Genomic DNA, 18,033 nt, shown 5'->3' with positions numbered 1-18,033 from the left:
CTCCTCACCCTTCTAATTCACTGCTCCCCACCCACTAACCCAAGAGACTACTGATTCCTGAGAAAAGACCTGGAATGTCTGGCAAGAACCTGGGACATGCTTTCATAAGAAATTCTTAAATGGGGCTGGGGATCCTTGATTTTAAACAATATGTACACAAAAATAGAATTCAGGAACATAAAAATTATTGTCATTGTTTTGGAACAATTTGTATAATGATTCTGAAATTCAGCAGAGCTAATCAAGTCATCAAGAAGCAATTTATTAAGCACCTTCTATGTGTCAGGTACAAATACTAGGTGCCAGGGATATAAAGAAAACCAAAAAATTATTCTTTCCCTGGAGGAGCAGGAGGAGAGAATATATAAACAACTTTATAAACAAGAGAGGAACAGAACAAATGGGAAGTATTTACAGAGTTGAAGGGAAGGAAGGCATTTACATAGTGCCTATTATGTAACAGAACTGTGGTTCTCAAAAACAACTTTGGTAGGTAGATGCTGAACTTTTCTCATTTGACAGTTGAGGAAACAGATAAATATTAAGTGACTTCCCTGGCTAATAAGTGTCTGAGGGTACCCATGAACTCAGGGCTTTCTGACCCCAGGTTATGTCCTTTATCCATTTGGCTACCTAGCAACTGCTATTCATACTTTATGCTTTTTGAGCCTGATAACACTATGAGGTAGGTACCATAGATGTTATATCCATTTTTACAAGTAGAGAAACTAAGATTCATAGAAGTTAATTAACTTGCTCACAATTACATTGTTAATAATTGTTGGGAGTATAAAACTTTAGCCTATGTCTTTCTGACTCCCCAATTTTATATCCTATTCGCTACTTAATGTTGCCTCTTGAAATTATCCAGTAGTTAGGAAGATAGATTTGGTAAAGATCTTAGCTATCTTTTGGTTTAACCTCTTTATTTATTTTATTTTTTAAATTTTTCCTGAGGCTGGGGTTAAGTGACTTGCCCAGGGTCACACAGCTAGGAAGTGTTAAGTGTCTGAGATCAGATTTGAACTCGGGTCCTCCTGAATTCAAGGCTGGTGCTCTACCCACTGCACCACCTAGCTGCCCCACCTCTTTATTTTTTAGGGAAAGAAATTGAATCCCCAGAGTCTGAGAATCATAGGATTTATTGCTGAAAATGACCATGGAAGTCATATAGTGCAAATTCTTATTTTTTCAGATAAGGAAACTGAGGTCCAGAGAGGTTGGGTTGCTCAAGGTCATGTAAATGGCAGAGGAAGTCCTCTGACTACAGATACAGTGCTTTTTTCCATTGCACCGTAGGTTCCTTAGGCAAAATGACCCACTAAATTCAAAGAGATTGAAGGTTTAGGACTTCGAGAATTTACCAAGAAAATCCTTTCCCATCTCTGGCCTCAGTTTGGATATTAGGGGTGAGTAGAGAAACCCAAATTAAATTTAACACCTAGATTGTGAGCTTAGATGACTAAGAAGATGTGATTTCTTTGATAGAGAAGGTAAGAAAGGGTTAAGGTGGTTTGTTTGGTTTTTTGAGGGGAGGAGATAATGAAAGGGCAGCTAAGTAGCACAGTGGATAGAATACCAGGCTAGAGTCAGGAAATTCAAATATGGCCCCAGACACTTAGTAGTTGTGTGCCTGGGAAAGTCATTTAACTCTTTTTGCCTCAGTTTCCTCTTTTGTAAAATGAGCCAAAGAAAAAAATGCTTGCAAATCACTCTAGCATCTTTGCCAAGAAAATCCCAAATAGGGTCACAAAGAATAAGACATGACTAAAAACTGCTGAAACACAGCAAAGATAATGAGTTCAGTTTTGGACATGTTGAATTCAAAAGAACAGAAGGAAGCATATTTCAAAACTAATGTCTAAGGAAAGTCAAGGTAAAAATAAATTCTTGATTGTTTGGCATTCTAGGTTGTACTCAAGAGGGCAGGGAGGGGCAGTAGTTATTTATCTTAGCTTTGTGGGAGCCAGAAAGTCCTGCCAAGTCACAAGAACACCGCTTCTAGCTAAAACAAGCATCTGACCTTAAGAAGAGGACTTTTGAACAAAAGCAACATCAAGACTGGGTAGAATAGAATAAATAGAGCAGTCCTGACCCCAGCAGGCTGGAACAGTTCAGCCACTCTGCAGATTGAGGCTAGCATCCACTCTGGAATGATGACTCTGCATTTGCAGATGAAGCTTTAGGAGCAAAATGTGATTCCTGGCATTGGAAAATGACAGGTCTAATGGAGTAGAAACTGGAGCCAAAGGCTACTTTGGCAACAGTTGCTCAAGTGTCATCCATGTCTGCATAAGTGCTGCTCTTACAACACCCATACTCCCTCCTTATTCCAATTTAGAGGTACTTTAGATAACTTTTTTATTTTTATTTTTTAACCTGGATCTGTTATTTGATCAGTTAGAGCTTCAGATAAAGTACTACTCTGCTCATAGATCAGCACCTTCTTTGCAATTTATGGTCTTCAAAGGTCATCTGGGAGAGTTGGAAGTGATTTGGGTCACATAGCTTAGAGGGAATCAAGTTTTCTCAACCTGGTCTCTTATCAACTATGTGATTATGACAAGTGCTCTCACATACAGCACTGCATAAAAGTCAGTTATTTATTTATGTATTTATTTCCATTGTGGAGTAGTGGCTAGAGAACTATCCCATGAGCCAGGCACAGCTGGGTTCAAGTTTTTCCTTTGATCCATACTGGCTAAGTCATTTAACCCCTGAGTGTCCCTGGCAACTTTCTAAAATATTTTTCTGCAGTTCTTTTAGTATTTTAGTCCTGTCTGACTCTTTTTGACCTTTGGGATTTTCTTGGCAAAGAAACTGGAACGATTTGCCATTTAGTTCTGGCTCATTTTACAGATGAAACTGAGGCAAGCAAGATTAAGTGCCCAAGGTCACAGAGCCAGTAAGTAAGTATCCGAGGCCAGATTTGAACTCAGGAAGATGAATCTTCCTGATTTCACGCTGGGTCATCTATCTATTGTATCACCTAACTGCCTACCTCTAAGACTATGAGTTGTCAAATAGATGCTAGTCCACTGTAGAAGAAGTGAGACATTCTCTAAACCAGTGAAATCACAAATATAAAGAAAAATCCATTTTACAGATAAAGAAACAGCCTTATAAAATGGTTTCAGAGCTAATAAATGGCCAAGATCAGCATTCAAATCCAGAAGTACTCAGCAATCCTCCTTACTATTATATCTATATCCCTTGGCATTTATTTATTCTGCTCTTATGTGAACCATTTTCTTTTCTGTGATGCTCTGACTTAGGTAAGTACACTAAACTTTTATATAATACTTTAAGGCTTGCAAAGCACTATACATGTTATCTCATTCTAGATTCTTACCCTATGAGCTAATTGCTATTATTATCCCCATTTTACAGGTAAGGAAACTGAGACTGAGAAAGGCTAAGCAACCTGCTCAGGTTCATACAGCTGAGTGTCTTCCTGATGTCAAGCGTATCACTCCAACCACTGCACAGCTAGTCTAAATTTTCTCATCTATAGAATAATACTTGGAAATAATACTTGAACAACCAAAAAAGCAGGATCATGTTATTTTGAGATAGTTTTCTATGGCACAAAATCCTATAGACATTTGAAACTCTATGAGTATTAATAGTTTTGTTGTTCACTTAGTTCTGTCAGTTTATGACCTGGTGGACCAGAGCACCAAGGCTGTCTATGGAGTTTTCTTGGCAAAGTTACTAGAGTGATTTGGTATTATTATTATTATTATTATTTTATTATCATCATCATCATCTGCTTTTGTGATTCAAAAGGGAAAGAGATCTGTAGACATTCTTTGGGTAATGTTCAACCAGTTGTGAATCCACTTAACCATCTGTCTCCTCATTCAACCTCTCCCTTTCTCCACTATGTTTCTCTGTTGGTGTCATAGCTATTACTGACCACAATACCAATGCCTGTGGTATATCACATGTCATTAGATAGGCCTTGGTGTAAACTATTCATAGTAGGAATCAAGTATCATAAACAGCTTGGTACACTGTAAAGAGCATGGAATTAGAAATATGTATGACCATGATAATTCATTTTGCCTCTCTATGCCTCGGTTTCCTCATCTGTAAAATATGAGGGGATTGGATTAAGTGATCTCTGAGATCACTTCCAGTTATGATTCTATGTTTCTGTTCCTGGTAGTCTCCTTAGCTCACCATATGTCCTTAGTTTCTTAACTGTGATGCAGATTATTTCTTTTTAAAGGTCCTTTGCATCTCCAAAATTGTATAATTCTGTTTTTGGAGACTAGAATGGAGCTAACCTCAGAATCACAGATTATCAGAGTTCAGAGGGACCTTTGAGGCAATTTAATCAAATCTGTACCTGAAAAGAAATCCTTCCTACAACATTTCTTTTACTCAGCTTGAAGAGTTTTAACATTGGGAAATTCACCATCTACCAAGACAACCCATTCCAGTTTTGGACAGTTTGGGTTTTTTTTAAGATTGAGTCAAAATTTGCCCCAAGAATTTTTAACTTTTGCTCCCAGTTCTGCCCTTGGGGGGCATGTGGAACAATCTAATCTAAAATCCCTGGACTGTATTTTCTGGTTGCTTTTGTGATGATTTTTCACAAAGCAACCCCATTCCCTACACCATCCTGTTTCCCACAGTGCTTTTCTCACAAGCTCTTGGTGAAAATTTCTTGACAAACCAACATGGTTTCATTATGGAGCTGGTTAAAAAGCTATCATATTGCCAGACAGAGATCGATAAGACCATTGAGTCAGAGAACCTTAGAATTGCAGATGATAATCTAGAAGGATCTTCTAGGAAACTAAGGCCCACAGAAATTAAATATCTTATTCAGGGGGTCACACAGATAGTAAGCTAGAATTTGAAGTCAGGTTCTTTGACTCAAAATTTCAGTGCCCTTCCCTTTGATCACATTGAAGGACACTTTTACAATTTATTATCTCCAACATTTGGGTGTTGCTTTCAAAGAGGAAAGGGAATTTCAAACTATTAACCCCAGGATAATTGTACCCAGTGCTCCTTGTTTTTCACCAGAATGTCATTCACCAGAAAATTTTCATTTGTTCCCACTAAACCCTGGACAGTATAGCCATGGACCTGTAACACCACGGTCTCCAATTTTTTTTTTTTCTTTTCTAGGTCTATGATCTATATATCCTTTTGTTTCTTTGGAAAGGATCCTTGAAATGTTTGTTTATCATTCATAAGACCAAAAAATGCCTTATCAGGATGAGGCTGAATCCTGCTTTCAGCAATAAATAGTTTATTGATTGAATCATCCCCTGGATCTCCCTTTCCACATTACATAGCTCTGGCTTGCAGCTGTATAGGAGGAGCATGCAGTGCATGCTGGTTAGCCTGCTGCTTAAAGGAAAGGAACTGACTGTTCTTCCAGGCATGCCAAAGAACAGAAAGTGAGACTAGAAAACCAGAGTAGAGGATAAGAGCATTAGATAGGAGAACAGTGGAAGCGAGTTGCTAGAAAATATACTCACTCAGGAGGTCAGGTAGCAATCTGAACAACAACTCCTTTGCTTTTTCCTTAGAAAAACTGGTGGGCGACAAGCAGCTGGTCACAACTGGTTGCCTTCCTCCTGCATCTCCAGCATATAAACTCACGAGCTGCCCCTGGAAAGGGTCTGCTGCCCGAAATGAAACAGATGGTAATAATTAGCCAGAAAATCATTGCGTGGAAAGTTCCATAGCTTCATATCCAAGGACAGCCCCTGGTGAGCAATGGACACCAAGGCATGCCCCATTGCCTAAGGGTATTTTACTCTCACTCTCCCAGGGGAGGTGACTCAATATTATGTCTGCTCTTTATTCCTGTCTGTGAGTCCTTGAAATCTTTAAAAAACTTTTAAATTGTAGGTAAGATCAAAAAACAAGGTTTACTTGTTTCTCCACCAGGGCTGTGAAACCTAAAGGGAGCTGAGAGCCGCTTTGAGGATAGTTGACAGAGTTTGGGGAGAAGAGACAGACTTTCGGAAGAAGGGGACAGAATTTGGGATAGTTGTGGAGATAAATAGCAGAATTCAGACATGTCGAAGAGTTTGGGGACAAGTAACAGTTTAGAGAAAGATGACAGAGGTAATTTAGAGGTAGGTGAGAGTTTAAGGACAAGAAACAAAGGTGATTTGGAGACAGCAATTTGGAGACAGATTTTCATTTTGCTTTGGATCTATGTATCCAGATCCACTCCAGATTTATTTGGGGAAGTGACTTGTGTTTGTAAGTAAAAATAAAACTTTTTCCTAGTTTGAATTCTTGGTCCATGTTCTCTTAAAAGACTAACATGTTATGGAATCAAAGCCTAGATTCTAATTAGGTAGTATAGAAAACATTTATTTTGAACAATGTTGGGGGAACTAGGAAAATTATGCGTTCTCCCCTCTCCCCCTGCCATTTTCCTCCAACTGCTAGATAATGCTCAATATTTTTGCTAGAGTTTCATCTCTTTAACCTGGAACCCAGGAAAATACCTGTGGGAGGATTATAGTTGTTATCAATCACTTACATCTTAGTATGAATAGAAGTTTCTCTAGAGGAGAACAAATGAGCAAAGATTTAGAGGGAATTATTGAAGTATTATTATGGTATTTGAAGCATTGAAATTAATGAATTATGGTGTAAACTACAGTAAATTACTCAAAATTTTAAAAAAATTAACATAAAATATCAATCCAACAAATTGTTTAGTTGCCTGGAATAAAAAGATCACAGACACAAGATCTGAAAGGAAAATCTAATCTAATCTTTAGAAGATACACTAGACTAACTTCTCACTTTACAAATATTAAATTTTGGGCATTATTTTTTATTATTTCTTTAAAATTTTGAGTTCCAAATTCTATTCTTTCCTCTCTCCTTTTCTCCTCTGGGAAGGCAAGCAATTTGAAATAGATTATACATGTAAAGTTATTTATACAGAACATATTTCCATATTAGTTATATTGAAAAAGATAGACCACAAAATAAACCCAACAAGAAAAATAAAGCTATTTAAAAAAATATGCTTTGAAAAATAAATTTTCAAAACAGGTAAATATATAAATTTTAAAAATGCTTTGAACTGCATTCAGACTTTATTAGTTTTTTTTCCTCTGAAGATGGATAGAATTTATCATAATAAGTCTTTTGGATCATTTTATTATTATATGATCCTTAGATTTTTTTGCTGCTGAGAATGTACAATGTTGTTCTGATTTTGCTTACTTTATTTTGTGTCACTTCAGGTAAGTTTTCCCAAGTTTTTCAGAAACTGTCTGTTCATTACTTCTTATATCACAATAGTATTACATCACAATCATATACCACAACTTGTTCAGCCATTCTCCAATTGATGGACATACCCTCAATGTCTAATTCTTTGGTACCATAAAAAGAGCTGCCATATGCCATTTTTAGCATTTCTTTCTTTCTTTCTTTCTTTCTTTCTTTCTTTCTTTCTTTCTTTCTTTCTTTCTTTCTTTCTTTCTTTCTTTCTTTCTTTCTTTCTTTCTTTCTTTCTTTCTTTCTTTCTCTCTTTCTTTCTTTCTTTCTTTCTTTCTCTCTTTCTTTTTTTCTCTCTCTCTTTCTCTCTCTCTCTCTCTCTCTTCCTTCCTTCCTTCCTTCTTTCCTTCCTTCCTTCCTTCCTTCCTTCCTTCTTTCCTTCCTTCCTTCCTTCCTTCCTTCCTTCCTTCCTTCCTTCCTTCCTTCCTTCCTTCCTTCCTTCCTTCCTTCCTTCCTTCCTTCCTTCCTTCCTTCCTTCCTTCCTTCCTTCCTTCCTTCCTTCTTTTCTTTTCTTTTCTTTTCTTTTCTTTTCTTCCTTCTTTTCTTTTCTTTTCTTTTCTTTTCTTTTCTTTTCTTTTCTTTTCTTTTCTTTTCTTTTCTTTTCTTTTCTTTTCTTTTCTTTTCTTTTCTTTTCTTTTCTTTTCTTTTCTTTTCTTTTCTTTTCTTTTCTTTTCTTTTCTTTTCTTTTCTTTCTTTTCTCAATCCTAGTTGTGGTATTGCTGGATCAAAGGGTATGCATAGTTTTATAGGTTTTTTTTTTAATTAAACTTCCATATTATTCTCCATAATAATTGGATCAGTTCACAACTCTACCAACCATAGATTAGTGTCCTGATTTTACCCCATCTCCTGCAATATTTGTCATCTTCTTTTTTTGTCATATTAACTAAACTAATATGATGGATATGAGATAGTACCTCAGAATCATTTTAATTTGCATTTCTCCAGCTAACAGTGATTTAGAGTATTTTTCATGTGACTATAGATAGCTTTGACCATTTATTGATTAAGGAATGACTTGTATTTTTATAAATTTGACTCAGTTCTCTATATGTTGGAGAAATGAGGCCTTTATCAAAGAAACTTGCTATAAAATTTCCCTTCAGTTTTTTTGCTTTTCTTCTATTTTGGCTGTATTGCTTCTATTTGTGCAAAACCTTTTAAAATTTGTTGTAATCAAAATTATCCATTTTATACCTTGTATTTTTTTTATCATAAAATCTTCCATTTATCCATAGATTTTGACAGGTAAAATATTCTATCTTCCCCTAATTTGCTTATGATATCACCTTTTATGTTTAAATCATGTGCTTATTTTGACTTTGTTTTGATATATGGTGTGAAATATTAGTCTATATTTAGTTTCTGCTGAACTGATTTCCAGTTTTCCCAGAAATTTTTGTTAAATTGCCCCAAAAGCTTGGTCCTTTGTATTTACCAAATACTAGATTACTATAGTCATTTACTTCTGTGTATTTATGTTCCTAATCTATCCCTCTAATTCACCACTTTCTTTCTTAGTACAAGATTGTTTTGATGATTAACACAGTTTGAGATCTGGTACTGCTAGGCCACCTTCCTTCATATATTCTTTTTGTTGACTCCATTGATATTCTTCAATTTTTGTTCTTCCACATGAATTTGTTATTGTTTTTTCTAACTCTATAAAATACCTTTTGGGGTAGTTTCATTAGTTTGGCACTAATTAAGTAGATTATTTTGGGTAGAATTGTAATGTTCATTATATTGGTTCAGCCTAATCATGGGCAATTAATATTCCCCAATCTTTTAGTTCTGATTTTATTTCTGTAAGAAGTATTTTGTAATTGTATTCATTTAATTCCTGGGTTTGCCTTGGCAGGTAGACTCCCAAATGTTTTATATTGTCTACAATTATTTAAAATTTAATTTCTCTTTCTGTTTCTTCCTATTGGACTTTGTTGGTAGCATATAGAAATGCTGATCATTTATGTGGATTTACTTTATATCCTGCAACTTTGATAAAGTTGTTAATTATTTCAACTAATTTTTTATTTGATTCTCTGGGCATATCATTATATCATTTGCAAAAAGGGATGGTTTTGTTACCTTATTGCCTACTTCTAATTTCTCTAATTTCTTTTTCTTTTCTTATTGCAATGACTAGCATTTCTAGTACAATATTAAATTACAGCAGTGACATTGGGCATCCTTACTTCACTCCTGATTTTATTAGGAAGGTTTCTTTTCTTTTCTTTTCTTTTCTTTTTTTAAATAGTTTTTATTTACCAGATGTATGCATGGGTAATTTTACAGCATTGACAATTGCCAAATCTTTTGTTCTAATTTTTCCCCTCCTTCCCCCCTCCCCATGACAGGTTGACCAATACATGTTAAATATGTTAAAAGTATAAATTAAATACAATATATGTATACATTTCCAAACTGTTGTTTTACTGTACAAAAAGAATCGGACTTTGAAATAGTGTACAATTAACCTGTGAAGGAAATAAAAAATGCAGGCAGACAAAAATAGAGGGATTGGGAATTCTATGTAGAGGTTCATAGTCATCTCCTAGAGTTCTTTCGCTGGGTGTAGCTGGTTCAGTTCATTACTGTTCTATTGGAACTGATTTGTTTTGTCTCATTGTTGAAGATGGCCACATCCATCAGAATTGATCATCATATAGTATTGTTGTTGAAGCGTACATTTCACTCAGCATCAGTTCATATAAGTTTCTCCAGGATTGGGAAGGTTTCTAACTTATCCCCATGACAGATAATGCTTAGAAAGATACTACTTATCATTTTAAGGAAGGCTCCACTTCACCTATGCTTTTTAGTTTGTGTGCATGTGTATATGTGTTTTAATAAGAATTATTATTGTATTTTGTCAAAAGCTCTTTTTACATCTATTGAGATAATATAATTTTTGTTGTCTTTATTATTGATATGATCGAGCACGTTAATAGTTTTCCTAATATTGAAATTTAGATTACATTAAGAGAGGCACAAATAGCATCCAGAATGAGAGACATTAAAGGATCATAGATATGAACATGGAAGGGAACTTATTTTATAGATGGATACTCCCAATATGATTGACTCTCATATGTCAAGTTCCATAAAAAGAACTTTCTGACATGTTTCACTATAGCCCAGATCAGTTCTTTCAAATGGCTATTTTTCTTTTCTTTTAATTAAATTAGCAGGTGTCACTGCCTTCATGATATTTCTCTGCTCTTAGTTCAAGATAACTCTTCCTCTCTGTTCTTCATTTTGTTATTTTCTATCCTGTACTATAGCAATTTGTGAATGTGTCTTCCTCTCTGTTACACTGTAAGTTCTCTGTAGGCAACCATGATACCAGCACTTAGCACAATCCAGTGTGTGTAGTGGTGTTAGAATGGGAATTATGCACTAGAAATAAGCATTAGGGACTCCATCCATATTCAGTGGGCAGGAGCTGGTATTTAATCCAGTTCTGTATTGCTTTATGGCTGATGTACCCTGGTCAGAACAACCTGACCTCTGTGGAGTTACAGGGAAATGGGTGAGAGAAACAGAATAAATGGATGGTGAGTAGGTTCTGAGAAATGTGTAGGAACTCATCTGTAGTTGGTTTGGGTTTTTGTTCTTCTGTTTTCCCTTTGGGTTTTACATGAAAATCAGGAGAGAAATCAATAGTATTTATGTTAACACTTTAAGGTTTTCAAAGTATTTATAAATATTATCTCATTTGTCTTTACAACAATACTGGGAGGTAGATGCTAATATTATTTCTACTTTACAATTGAGGAAACTGAAGGTGAGAGAAGTTAAATAACTCATGCAGAGTCACATAGCCAGCAAATGTCTGGGACAGGATTTGAACTCAGGTCTTTCTGACCTGTCTAGTACTTTGTTCCCTGCTGAATCTATAGGGTAGTCAGAAACTTATGTGACATATATGAGTTTTCCTCAGTGCCTTGTATGGTCTATGGTTGGATCTTGAACTACTTGAGCAGAAAGTACATTCCATTTGAAATCCAAGTAGTGATGATGTGTCAGAGCTGTGTAAGCTGATCCTTTAAAACTGAATTTGTCTAGTAGTGGACATCTTCAAGAGACATGAAAATAGGCTCTTATTCGATTTTTTTTAATTATTATTTTGAGCTGAATTCTCAAAGTTTTTTTAAAAAATTTTTGGTTTTTGTTCTTGGAACTCCATTCTCTATTGTTCATTTCTTCCCCACCCATCTCCAGAGTGATTTATTCACCAAATATGGAAGCAACTACAATTATATTAAGATTTCTTTTTATCACTAACAAACATGGGTACTCAGACTACAGCTATAATTATTTTAGGGGAGCTTGTTTACCATGCAGTTTAAAATTAAAGACAGATTCAGGAAGTGTTTGTTTAGAAGTGGAACATGTCATCTCTACCTCTAATTCACAAGGTCTCTGTTTTGTGGCATTTGTGTCATGCTGAGACCTTACTAGGTAGGAGTATTCAGATACTAATTCAGATGATAATAATACCTCACATTTCTATAGTACTGTGGAAGTTTACAAAAGTATTTTTTTAAGAATTTTTTCCATAGAAACTTTGCAAAGTTGATATTATTTTTCCTAGTAGTATTTATATATAGCTTTAAGATTTTCAAAATACTTTACAAACATTATCTCATTTGTTACTCACAACAATCCTGAAAGATAAGTGATTTGCCCTGTATCACACAGCTATTAAGTGTTTGAAGTAGCATTTGAACTGGTTCCAAGAATCCACCTGATTGCTTGTGTTTTAGAGCAAATATTATCAACCAGATGAGGAAACAGGAACAAAGAGGTTAAGTAATTAGTCAACCAAAAGGTTGTATTTTGTATCAGACATTGTGTTATATTGTAATAATGATAGCTAATATTTCTTTTTTTTATTTTTAAAATTTTTTTTGATAGCTAATATTTCTACAGGACTTTAAAGTTTGCTAACCTTTGCATATACACTTTAGTTCATTTGATCCTCATAATAGTGCTGTGAGGTAGACACTACAGGAATTAATTCCCCCCACTTTACATCTGTAAAAAGTGTAGAGATCTTATTTGTTCATGGTCACATAGCTAGTAAATATGTCAGAGGCAGAATTTAAACCCACATTTGTCTGACTTGAAGCCTAGCATTCTTTCCAAGATTCTATCTTGGAAAGTACACAGCCCAGTTGTGTTCCTTAGCTTGAAAACACATCTTTGACACAGTGTAGATTTAACAGGTATATTGTATATGTTCAACCCCAAAGGATTACTTTTGGTTTTCATGGGATCATTAATAAGTATTCTTTGGACCTAATCATTTAACCAATTCTGTCTCCACCTAACTTTACTACTAACTTTGCTATCATCTAGCCCATATTGGTTCATGCCCATGTCCATAAGAATGGCATGGGAGACTTTACAAAGTCTCTAAGATCTATAAAAATCTAAGTAAAGTATATCTGCTCCTTTCCCTTTATCTAGTGGTCTAATAACAGAAAAGGAAAATAAGTTATTTTTCCTAAATTGTTCTTGATAAAGTCTTTTGTTATGGGCCAGAACTCTGAACTTGAAACAAGGATGCTTACAAGGCACTAAGTGGAATTGATGTGACAATGGTTATCCAATTTAGCATGGTTCAGTATGATTGATTTAATCTTACAACAAATAATGGTTTCCTAGTGATATAATGATTGGTTTATACTCAGTGTGAAGCATATAAGCAGGGATTGAGAGCCACAGAGGACAAGAGCACTAGAAGCTCTAGGAGCCAAGGAGACAGAGATCCATTTTGACCTTCAGTCAGGATCCTGATGGAAGGCTCTCCTTCATTTTCTCCACTGACACCAAAACTCTGGAAGGCCTTTTAGAAAGATGCCCAGCCCCAGGCAAGGAGACAATAAAGGGTTTGGACTTTAACACCTCGCTGTTCTTGTGGTGATTACTGAACTGAAATGAAGGCTGCTCCCAGAGACCCCAAGAAAAACCAAGCCAGAGAACATTACAGTCTTTGCCAACTATTTCATTTCTTCCTTCTTCCCTCCTTTTCTTATTTTCTTCCTTCCTTCCTTGCTTTTTTCTTTTCTTCCTTTCTCTCTTCCCCCTTTGTGATCACTATTTGTTTTTTATAAGGTGATTGATTATCCCTTTAATACTAGAATTTCATTGGGAATTTAAGACTCACTAGTTCACAGTTGACATATTATATATTTTATTCGCTTCTTTTGTACATGGGTACAGATATTCATCCTTAAATTCTGAAACATGTCCCCCATTCTCCAAATTTCCTGAAAGATTACTTTCAATAGTTTATTAGAAGAAGCCAATGATTCCAGCCAGATGACCTAAACTCATCAAAAGAGATAAAACAAAGAGTTTTGCAAACTTGGCCTTTTAAAATTGATTATCATTATCATAAGCAGCTAACTCTCTAATTATCTCCTAATTTATCTTGGGTTCTAAATTCATATTAGCCACTTTTATTATGTACATTTCATTGCAGAGATTATTCTCCTAGGAAGAGAAAACAGTACTATAAAAACTGAGTAATTCTGCCTTCTCTTATGTGATAGCTCTCAATCAACCTCATTTTATGTAATTGAAATTATTTATTTTGTCAATCAACTAACAAACATTTATTAAGCACTAAGTGTATTAAAACTTTGCACTCTATTAAAACATTACAGATTCAAAGACAAAAGTATTTAACAGTCCCAGCTTTGCCTTTTATGATCACTTTTCTCACTTGCTTGGTTAAAAACTCTTCCCCTAGATTTATGGATAAGGGAAGAATTTAGGTCCAGAAAAGATTTAGAGAGCATTGTAAAATGCAAAATAGTTCATTTTGATGATCTAAAATTAAAAAGGTTTTGCACAAACAAAACCAATGCAACCAAATTTATAAAGAAAGCAGAAAATGGAAGACTGTTTCAGAGATCAGCTAATCAAAATCCCCTCATTTTGTAAAAATAGACAAGATCTAGACAAAAATAGACAAGATACTATTCCAACTTCATTACTATGCTTTTCATGATTTTCCTGAATATCCTAGACCTCTTGTTCTTTTAAATGAATTTAGTTATTGTTTTGACTAATTCTAAAAAAAATGACCTTTTGGTAGCACTAAATCTGTAAATTAATTCATGTAGTAACATCATTTTTATTATATTGGCATAGCTCAGGCATGAATATTGAATGTCTTTCCAAATTGTTTGGAACTTTTATTTTTTATAAAGTATTTTGTAGTTGCATTCGTATAAGCATAACATATGTCTTGGTAAGTTACCATCCAAATATTTTATGCATGTTGGAGTTATTTTAATTTTAAATTCAGTTTCTCTATCTGTTCCCCCTGGTTTTTGTTAGTAAAATACAAACTATTAATTTATGTGATTTTTAAAAAATTCTCTTTCCTACAATATAGTTTTCCTCAAGTCTTAGTTTCAATGAGGTACTCAATGCAAGTAATAGCCATGTTTTGAGAAAAGGGAATGGAGGCCCACAGAGTCACTTGAAATCATACAGATAACATACAGATAATCATACAGAATGTCCACAACTCAAAGCCAATTATCCTAGTTCCAGATTCATCCCTCCTTTTATTCTTCCACAACCATTTATGCTAATAATGCTACATTAAATTCCAAATGAGAAAAGCATCATGGAACAATGAGAAAAGCTCTGGATTTGGAGTTAAATAGCCTGACTTTGAATCTCAATTCTGCTATTTGCTGCCTATGATCTATAAAAAATATGAATAAAATTTTATTTTTTCCCAATTACAAGGGGATTATTTAAAAAAAAAATTGAATTCCAAAATTTTAAGCAATTCACAATCTTTCTGCACTTCAGTGTCCTCATCTACAAATAAGGGAGTTAGAAGGGATGACATCTTAGCTCTAAACTTTTGATTCTGTGATCCTGGTTCTGCCATTTATCAGCTATGTGACCCTGAACATTTGTGTAGACCTTGTTTTTTCTTTTTTTGTAAAATAAAGAGATTTTGACTAGATTATCTCTAAAAATCTCTATAATTCTGAGTGAATACAAATAAAAATTGTTGTGGGAGTTCAGAGAAATGGGATGTTACAGTGTGGAATGCTTCAGGAATCTGCCTAAATTCACCTTTGTGCAGGGGCCATGCTAATCTCCGCCTCATTCTGGTGGGAGTGATTATATTATGAAGCAAACTCATTCAGTTGTTTAAAGTCCAATGCTGATGAAATGAAGGCCACGGAGTCAATCTTGCTGCAGGTCAGTTAGTCGTGCCCTTTCTCATGCTCACAGTCAGTATCATTCATCTGCGCCAGCTGCCTCAAAAATGCAAGTTCTTGGTTGTGAGAGACACTGAGTATGAGTGTGGATGGCTCAGTACAGATGTATATTTGTCTTTTCTTGCCCCCCTCACTTCCCTCTATGGATGTATTATTTCACTAGTGTTGATAATTGGTGAGAAAATTTCTACCAATGGAGCAAGTTACTGTTTAAAATAGTTGCTTGAAGTCCCAAGAGGTTAAATGACTTGACCATATGTCAGAGGCAGGATTTAAAATCATATCTTCCTTACTTTGAGATTGGCTTTTTCTCAATTATAGTTTATAACAGAGCTGTTCTATCTGTCTGATTCTGTGACCAAGAGGGGAATAAAGTTTGTATAGTTACTAAATTACCATGTTACTGAGTAATCCTTGGACCATGACTATGAATGGGTTACAGATAAATACCTAAAAGAATAAAAAATATAATAGAAAACACTTTTAGTGATCCCAAGCATTTACTACCACAGCCTAACACTTTTGAGAGGGGGACATACAAAGCCCTCATTCTAGTGATGCTGGGTAAGTAGTATGGTCATATATGAAGTAGGTAGTAGATAGAGTTCTGGTCTTAGAGTCAGGAAAACCTGGGTATGAATCCTGTCAGAGACACTTGCTAGTTATGGGACCATGAGCTTTACATTCTGAGCTTCAGTTTCTTCACTTGTAAAATGAGAAAAGTAATTGCATTTATATTAGAGAGTTTTTGTGAGGATCAAATGAGATAAAATCAATGTAAAATGTTTTTGCTATATAGATGTCAACTGTTATTACCGCTGATGTTGGATAACATGCCAACAATCTAATCAGTTCCCTTCAGATTGCTAGGGTTCCTTAGATCATAAGGATCTTTTCCTGCCCTCCTTTTGGTCCTTTCAAATATTAATGTTAAAATGTTAAAGTTAAAAGGGATCATTAGTACAAACTTGACATTGTCCAAATGGAGAAATAGAAACCCAGAAAGGATGAATGATTTCACAAAGGTTATATAAATAATGTCTGAACTAAGAGTAGGATACAGGTGTCCTATTTTCTAGGACCTCTAATTCTCCATTATACACCATTGTGTCTTTCATTTCACAGATATTCAAAAAGAACATCTGGATTGCCTAACATCAGAAACTTGGTTAATGTCATTATTGAGACTCAAAATCAGGTTTTCTGTATCCTGTTAACACTGTGTGCTGCTTCCACCACACCATCTTAATTCCTTTCCCCTGGTATGAACAGAGTTTCCAGTATTTACAAATGCCATTTGACATTTCAGGCAATCAGAAAATCCTATTCTCCTTGACAACATCTGTTTCCCAGAATTCTTCAATAAACACTTCCCACACCAATTCCTAAACAAAAGTTGCATTCCCAGGGACTGAAGCATTAGAACTAAATTGAAAGAAGAAAAATTAAAAAGAGAAAAAAAGAATCCTAGACTAAGTTTTAACACAACCCAGATTCTATCCCACTCCCTGTACCCCTCCCTTAACAGTGAATACACCCACAATCCAGTGTTAAAGGCTTCTAGTGATACAGTATTTGCTTAGTAGATTGTTGATTCTCAGGAAGTCAGTGCCAGTAAGAATTTCCCAGTTCTAAACTCCAATTGGTTTCCTACCTCAGAGACTGCAGCTTTCCCAGGCTGTGTGGAGAGAAGAGAGTGATTTTCTCTCCCCCTTGTGCTACCTGCTACACCAAATTCATTGCTCTTTAGGAAGCAGGGAGATTCTGTGACCAGTGATCGTGAGAAGGTGTCCAGAGGAAGGAGTAGGGAGTGAGAGGCATAGGGAGTGACAGTGAAGGGGCTGGTCTCCAGAACGAATTCTTGGCTAGAGGGAAAAGGATGTTTTGTAATATTTGGCTTGTGCTTCTAGAGGCCAGACAGGAAGGGAGAGCTCAGTGGCCTCTCTGCAGAGGGGCAGTTCCTGAGTTCTCAAACTTTGGCTTAGCCATTTAAAGCAATCAGGATTCTGATGCTTTACCTCCCCACCTCCCCCGTCTGTCTTCATTCAATTTCACCCCTTCACTGGTTTTCCCTCCCTTCATTCCTGACATGCTATAAAAATTTTCCCTCTGCCTAAACTTGGCTCAGGAGCTTTTACTCACTGGGAGAGAATTTTTTCCTGTTACAAAGTTCAGGGTGTTTTTTTTTTTGTTTTGTTTTGTTTTTAAAGCCATCTAATTTAGTGCTTGGGACATTTTTGATGAATTTTCCCTCTTGAACTTTGGTGACAGCAACAAACAATACCATGTTTATCTTGTTATGTTTGCTTCTTCCTCCCCTTACCCTTCCTCCAGAAGGATATTAATGATGGTGAAAAATATAACTTACTTTGATGGATCCTTGATTTCAGCAGTATAGGTACTTTCTCCCTTGGGACAGATGGGCAACCCATCACAGTTCTTCTCATTCATGCCTTTCCATAGAGTAATCATCTCTGGTCCTTTTAATGTC

General features: G+C 35.4%; 1 protein-coding gene across 3 annotated transcripts in view; it reads right to left on the bottom strand.

The window, feature by feature from the left end:
• TACC1 (transforming acidic coiled-coil containing protein 1) overlaps positions 1-17,366 on the bottom strand; it is a 161,540-nt gene extending 144,174 nt beyond the window's left edge. The window contains exons 1-2 of one of the 3 annotated variants that reach the window (XM_074287293.1): positions 17,197-17,366; positions 5,502-5,648 (exon numbers count right to left, since the gene is read on the bottom strand). The gene's annotated coding sequence lies outside the window, so the exon portion shown is untranslated. The remainder of the gene's footprint in view (positions 1-5,501; positions 5,649-17,196) is intronic. The other 2 variants (XM_074287291.1, XM_074287292.1) reach the window with 2 other exon arrangements.
• Between the last annotated feature and the right edge of the window lie 667 nt (positions 17,367-18,033).

Source organism: Sminthopsis crassicaudata, chromosome 2 (assembly GCF_048593235.1).
Source record: "Sminthopsis crassicaudata isolate SCR6 chromosome 2, ASM4859323v1, whole genome shotgun sequence".
Classification (NCBI taxonomy): domain Eukaryota; kingdom Metazoa; phylum Chordata; class Mammalia; order Dasyuromorphia; family Dasyuridae; genus Sminthopsis; species Sminthopsis crassicaudata.
The sequence above is the reverse complement of the archived record's forward strand: the minus strand, read 5'-3'. Positions and strand labels throughout refer to the sequence as shown.